The 7,920-nt window shown below is 35.6% G+C and overlaps 1 pseudogene; it reads left to right on the forward strand.

The window, feature by feature from the left end:
* Positions 1-1,733: 1,733 nt before the first annotated feature.
* LOC148570454 (uncharacterized) lies at positions 1,734-2,357 on the forward strand (annotated as a pseudogene).
* Positions 2,358-7,920: the final 5,563 nt, after the last annotated feature.

Below are 7,920 nucleotides of genomic sequence, written 5' to 3' on the forward strand. Positions count from 1 at the left end.
TTGATTCGGAGAACCTTCTCCCTGAGCCACTCTCTGTTCGGTTCTGTTCTTCTGCTACTACCGCGGACCACCGTTTTCGCTGCTCCTGTGGTGGCATTGTTTAGCTCGTCCTCTTCTCCTTTTCCAGTTTCTATTTCTGCTTCTGAAACCCTCTCAGGTTTCCCCTGCTTTCCTTTTTGTGTTCTGTTCTTTTTATTCTATTAAGTTAGAATTAGTTACATTGTTTAATTTCTGTTTAATTATATTAGTTAGAAATGTATGTTAGTTTATTCTAGGAGGTTAGGTAGTTAGTTTATTTTGTAGTGGATGTAGGTTTAAATTCTTGTTGTTTATGTTGTTTGGATTGGTTAGGTCTGATGAGTATTGCTGTCTGGTTATTGCTTGCTGCTACACTCTTGCTGATGGCTGAGTTTTGACTTGTTTTGATGGTGATTGTGTTTTTATCGTCCAATTCATATGTTGCTACTACATGCCATTGTTTTTGTTGCTAATGTTGTCTAGAATGGCTGTTCCTTGCCTGTTTTGTTAAGTAACGATGATGATGATCCTGATATTCTTTTGCTAATCTATATATTGCTGCTGTGCTAATTTTGCTTATTGCTACCTGATTCATATGAATTTATTGTTCTTCATGCTTGTTTGAAATATCTTGGATTCATATGAGTTAATTTTGCTATTTGTTTCTGTCCGGGAACGTCCAATTTACTGCCGGGATGCTGCCGAATTTGCCGGAAATTTTTATGACATTAGGTTCCGATTTGTGAATTGGATTTGGTGTATTTTTAACTTTGGCCCCATTTTGTTATTACCAACTCCAATCCATACTTTGGCCGGCTAGCATTTCGGCATCTTTTTTTTAGTTACTTTTAATTGAATTTGTGATTGTTGACATCAAGTTATTTGACAGATTTTTGTGTCAAATAGAACCTTGATTGACCAACTCATTTTGAACCTCTTTGGTGTTTTTAATTTTTCAAGTTAGGTCAAAAATTTTTCTTCTTCATTGGTCCTTTTCAATTCAAATTTTTCCTTGACCATTGAAGTGACTTTCATAAATTTCTTATTTGACCTAATCTTGTTCATCTTTGTTTGAGGTTCTTTTGAAGTTGTTACTATTGGTGCGGTTTCACTTTTGTAACCGTTTGATAAAGTTTCAGTTTTCAATCAACTTTGGGTTACATTAAGTGCATGCTCAATCTTTTTCACACCAATTTTTACAATTTTGTGATCAAACACATTGATGATGACTTTTATTTCTTTGTGTGCTTATGTTGCATTACATATTTCATCATCAATGACTTGCATTACAATTCATGAATGTGAGTATGCTTGTTTCCTAAACTTTTTGAACTTCTCTTAGTTAAGTTCAATAATTGTTATGCCACTAATTTTTGGCCTGCTTTTCTAACTTTTGATTTAATTAACTTTTCTTCTTAGTTTTTCCCTTTCCCAGTTTAACTCTTTTGAATTCTTTTACGGCATGATAAATTTTGTTTCTTAACAAACAAGTATTCTAGGCATTATTGTATAAATTCTTGGATTGTGATTTCTGATTGACTTTTGAATTTCATTTTTCTTTCATTCCAAGAATTTACATCTTTATACTCACTTCATGATTTTATTTCAATGCCCTTCTATTTTCTAATTTTTGTCTGTTTGATTATATGCGGTTTGCTTTTCTGTTCCTCTACTTTCATTTGATATTTTGTATCCTGTGAATTCTATTTTTCAGGATGTCTGATAAAGGAAAAGGTAAAGCTAAGGCCACCTCCAGCAAGAGAAAGAGATCACGACCATCTGCTGAGTCAGTGAATGTGGCTTTATCCGAGTGGCGGCTTAGTGAGAAGGAGAAGGCTGACCAAGCTACGCCTTCCTCTAACTCAGTTAAGTTCGCCAATTTGTACTATGAGCTCAAATTTCCGCACTTTGATAAGCGGAACCTCATTCTAGAGAAGAAACTAGCTGTACCTTCCAATCTGAAGCAATATACTGAGCATCGGATTGAGGAGTAGGGTTGGGTTTTTTTTTTGGACAGAGAGCTAGTGAGAGTGAACGAGTCTTAGGTCTAGGAGTTCTATTGCAATTTCTACCGAGTGACCCTTGATGCAGTTCACCTTAGAGACAGGCAGATTCTGATTACAGAAGAGGCTATTGAAGACATCCTCTACTTTCAGCCAAAGATCAGCGATAAGGATGCCTTCCATAAGGCTGAGGAGGATATTCACTGCATGAGTTTTGATTGGGACGCAGTGCATCGTACGGTTGCCCATCCTGACACCCCTTGGGAGCAAGGATCCTCGAAAGTGACTCCGAAGGGCATCAAGTCCGATTATCTGATGAAGGAGGCTAAGGTGTGACAGCAGATCCTATGCACCTATGTCAAGCCTAGTACTCATTCTACTGAGGTCCTGGCCGATATGGTAGTTCTGATCTAGTGTGTCTTAGAGGGGAAGGAGCTGTACCTTCCACAACTCATCAGGAGATATATGTACCGGGCCCATGTCAGAAGCAACCTGCCATTCCCTTGTTTGGTCACACAGCTAACTCACCGGGCTGAGGTACCTTGGGAGCAAGGTGATGAGGCACCAGCAGTTCACGGTAAGGAGAAGGTTATCCCGTAGGGTGACTAGTTTGGTGACCGTCCAGTAGCCCGGCGTCGAGACCGAGCGGCTATAGCAGCAACTACTGAACTGGCTACTTCTTTGGCTGCAGCAGGACCATCTGCACCTTCTAGACCAGCACCATCATCCACATCATCAGCCGATGTACCGTCTAGTGCAGCATCTCTTTGAGCGCATGGATCAGATGGAACGTCGCAACAAGCGACGATATCAGCACTTGAGGCGGATGGTGGCAGACGGCACTGATATTCCATCTAATCCCGACACTCCTTCTGACCAGTCTGAGGCGAAGAAGGAGGCTCAGCAGGAGGAGGCACATCAGACAGAGGCCCCTACACAGACACAGCCCCTACAGAGCAACAAATCTCTGTGGAGCCACAGCCAGAGCCACAGCCCAAGCCAGAGCCACATTTACCCATAGGAGACGGTGGAGCTACAGACGTTGACCCTTCTCACCCAGCTTGAGTTTATTAGCATTGAGGACGATGCAATCTTCTAAGTGTGGGGAGGCCGCCGTCATCGGCAGAATTATTTTGGTGAACCAATTCCATTTCAGACACTTCTTCTTTTTATTTTGTTTTATTTTTAGTATTTTTATTTTTACTTTATTGCACCTTTGGATTCTTGTACATATTGGTTATTTTGGATACTTTTTAGTTTATCGCATTTTGTACTTTTGCTTGTATATACCTTAGATTTTTAGTTTGATTCACATCTTTTGGTTAGTTGTGTGTGTGTGCGTGTGTGTGTGTGTCTATATATATATACATATATGAGTTTATTAGTTGTGATTGGAAAAATGTGCTTAATGGAGCTTAGTTTATTTCGTTGCATATGAGAAATTGATTTGGTTGAAAACGAGAAATAAACTAAGGATTTTTAACTTTTCACAATCACACATATCATTTAGGGTATATATAATAAATGTTGGTCAATTTGATGAAATTTTCAAGAAATTCTTTTTCTTAAAAAGGCATTAAGATTCAAATTGATTTGAGTTAAAATTTTTTGAAACTTGCATGATGTATATATATAGTTTGGAATATGGTTTTTGAGCTAAGAACACAAAACCTGTGAGGTTTTAGCCTAATTATATGGTTACATCATTTAACCATGATTTTGATTCTTGTGTATTTTCCTCTCTATGATTGCAATCTTTAGTTTGTTCCATTCTATATGTCCATTATTTAGTGTATATTCATGCAATTATGTGATTGAGGCAATCATTTGATTATAGCTCACTTATCCCAAATAGCCTACCATTTCATTTACTTTTGTTTGCCACTTTGAGTCTTTTCCCCTTTTGTTCTTTATATTACCACATCACTATCTTTAAGAGAAAAATAATTAATTTCCTATTTGAATATTTGGTTAGCTTAAGATAGTGAGTGTGTGTGTTAATTAAGTGTGGGAAAATATGAAAACTTTGGTTGATGAGAATGTGTTTTGTTTTTATTGAGAAATATTGAGAATTTGAGTGTATACTCATTTGAAAGTATAGAAACCATATGCATTGATGTCCTTTGTGTATAGTATGCTTTCATACATATAAAAAAATAAATAAAAAAAAGAAAAGAAAAGAAAAGAAAAATAAATAAATAAATAGGGGACAAAATTATCCCAATGTGAAGTTCAATAAAAAGATCAATGCATATGTGTTGAGATTGGAATTGATACATGAGTATATGTATATATGTAAAAGTGAGATCTTGGGTAGCTAAGTTTGATTTTAGAATTGTATAGAGTGTGTGTATGTATTAGATGAAAACTTAGGTAAGTCAAAGATTCAAATGATAGCTCACTTGGCCATACACATATCCTCACCCTTACCTTAGCCCCATTACAACCTTCAAAAGCCCTCATGATATTTGCATATGTACACTAAATATTTGTTGATTAGTTAGATGAAGAACAAACTTTAGAAAGCATGATTAGAGTAGATTTGAGCGGATTAACCCTAAACACTTGAGCGACTAGAGTGCATATACACATTCGGTGAGGGTTCAATTGCTCAATACCATATGTCCATCTTTGATCATTGCTTATCTTGCAAGTTTGTGAACTCTTTTGAATAACTCAATTCAATTATGATTTTGGTTTTGGTATGATTATTTTAGCCCTTGATTGTGCATACATGATTTCTTGGAGATTTGACTCACTTTGACCACATATATGCTTCTATATAGATAGATAGATAGTAATTAAAATAGCTAGATACATGTAAGTAGCTTACATTTAGATAGTTACATTGAATAAATGTTATTACCCCTTTCTTGTCTTTCTTGGTTTAGCATGAGGACATGCTTAGTCTAAGTGTGGGGAGATTGGATAAATCCCAATTTTGTGGTTTATCTTGTGTTGAATTTAGGAGATTTTATCAACTTATCCCACATTTATTCAATGAAATAGTATGATTTCATGAATTTCTCCTAATTGTGCTTGATGGTTAAAAACATGCTTTTTAGGCCTTTAATTAGTTAAATTTAATTCACTTTTGATTCCACTCGATGCCTTGATGTGTTTGTTAGTGATTTCAGGGTTAAGAGGCAAGGAATGGATCAAGAAAGTGAAGAGAAAAGCATGCAAGATGGAGAATTCATAGAAAATAAAGATTTGAAAGATTCAAGGCGATGCGTACGCGTGACTGACGCGACGCGTAATAAGAAAAGTTGCCAGATGACGCGTACGCGTGACCATGTGTACGCGTGACAAGCGGCACGTGACCTCATTAAAAGCAGCATGTTGAGGCGATTTCTGAGCTCACTGAGGCCCAAATCCAACTCATTTATGAGACTATTTGATGCAGAATTCAAGAAGGAGAAAGGGGGAGCAATTAGATAGTGTATGAAACATGATTTAGGTTAGTTCTAGAGAGAGAAACTCCCTCTTCTTTCTAGAAATTAGGGTTTTTAGTTTAGTGTTCTCTTAGATTTAGGTTTAATTACTTATTTTGATTTAGTTTCCTTTACTTTTTCTTGTTGATTTGCTTCAATCTTTTTAGTTTTTCTTGTTTATTTCTCTTTTATGCCTCTTTTAGTTTATGAACACTCTTGTTAATTTTCTTTTTCATTTAATGCAATTTCATGTTTTATGTTCTTTTGATGTTTAATTGAGTTGTTATTGTTGATTTCTTGCATTGGGTAGTAGTAGATTTTATATTTCTTATAACTTTACCATGTTTTATTTTTATGCCTTCCAAGTGTTTGACAAAATGCTTGGTTGGACTTTAAGGTAGATTTTGTGCATTATTGGCTTGGAAAGAGAAATTAGGTAATCTTGAGTTATTAATACCCAATTTAGATTGATGATCTATAGTGATTAGTTAGTCTTGTATCTATTAACATTACTTATGGATTGGGATTAACTAGGCTTATTTAACTTTCTCCCGATGTTGGAGATAACGAAATAGGATTAACTCTTGTTAATTATTGTATTATGATTAATGACTAGGATAGAAAGTCTTAATTCTCAATCCTTGCCATGAATGCCTCTTTTTAGTATTTGTTATCTTTAGTTGTTTGATTTACTTTCTTGTCATTTAATTTCTAGTCTTATTATATGCAAACCACCCCTTGGACCTCATAATCAATAATATGCATACCCCACTGCAATTCCTTTGAGAGACGACCCGAGATCTAATACTCTTGGTATTTTTATTAGTTTGCACTCATGAAAAATAAAATTAAACCTTGATGGAAGGTTGTTTGTTGGTTGGGAACTATACTTCGACGAGATTATTTGTGTGAAATTTCTAACCGACGATAACCTTCTTTCACGTACGCGTCGTCATGTATTCAGCAAATCCTCATTTCTTCATGAATTCTCCACTTTGCATGCTTTTTTCCATTTCTTTCAAGTCATTCTTGCCTTCAAAACTTTAAATCACTCAAACAAACATATCAAGGTATCAAATGAGAGAAAAGTAAATTAAATTTAGCCCTAACCCTATTACAACCTTAGAAAAGACCTCTTGATATGTGTATCCATGCATTGAATATATGTTTATTGGTAGAAGAAGAGCAAGCCTTAGAAAGCAATATTAGTAGAGAATTGAGAGAATCGACCCTCTAACACTAGAGAGATTAGAGTGCAAATATTTTCGGTGAGGGTTCGATGCTCAATCCCTTTATCCTTGCTTTCACAAGCTTTCTTCTTGCAAGTATATTTATACTTCATTTTGAGATTTGAATTAGTGGAATTCATAAATCATCATATTATCTTAGCCCTACTTGTTCATATATGTTCTTGGAGATTGATTCATTTTTAACCAAGTAGGTAGACGCATTTTGCATATTAGTTGATGAACTACGAGAGTTTAGCATGAGGACATGCTAATGTTTAAGTATGGAAAAGTTGATGAACCACAATTTTATAGTTTATATTGTATTGAATTTGGTGGATTTTATCAATTTTTTCACATATATTCACTAAAATAATATAGTTTGTGAATTTCTCCTAAGTGTGCTTAATGATTGAAAACATGCTTTCTATATTATTAAATTGCTAAATTTAATTTACTTTTCTCCCATTCATGGCGACGCGTACGCGTGAGAGGGAATTCTGTCAGGCGACGCATACGCGTGACCCACGCGTACGTGTGACAAGCATTACGGGAGCTACATCAGACTTTTTCGTTGGGTCTGACGGAGGTAGGGGTGGAAAAAGGCTAGGCGGCCTACCAGGGGCCTGTAGCCTGGCCTGTGTTTGGTCTGGCCTGGCCTGGCCTATTATAAAATAGGAACAAGCTCAAACTCTTATAAAAGCCTTATTATGTTAATAGGCCAGGCTCGGGCTCACTAATTAGCCTTATTGGCCTGTCAGGCCTGCCTGGGCTTGTTAATACATAATTACATATATAAATAATTTTTTTATTATTAACTAAATTATGAGATATTTTAAATTTATTATATTTAATTATAAATAGTTTTGTATATTTTAAATATTTTAAAATTTAAATTTTTTTATAAATATTAAATATGACATATTACATATAAATATGTTTATTAAAAATATTTTTTTTAAATAATATTTTTATTTTTGTAAAAAAAAATTATCAGGCCTTTTAACAGGCTTTAGGTCAAGCCAAACTGAATAACAGGCCAGGCTTAGTACTTTAAAAAAAGTATATAGCAGGTTGCAGGCCAGGCTCAGGCCAATTGACTACATGACAGGCCAGGCCTGTTAAGAGCAAAGTCTAGCCTGACCTGGCCTGTTTTCACCCCTAGACGGAGGCATTTGGACGGAGGGACTGATCTGTCCAACTTTTAAGGATGTCAGGGACTTAAAAGTATTTTTCAAT

This window comes from Arachis ipaensis, chromosome B3 (assembly GCF_059453495.1).
Source record: "Arachis ipaensis isolate K30076 ecotype BB chromosome B3, ASM5945349v1, whole genome shotgun sequence".
Lineage (NCBI taxonomy): Eukaryota > Viridiplantae > Streptophyta > Magnoliopsida > Fabales > Fabaceae > Arachis > Arachis ipaensis.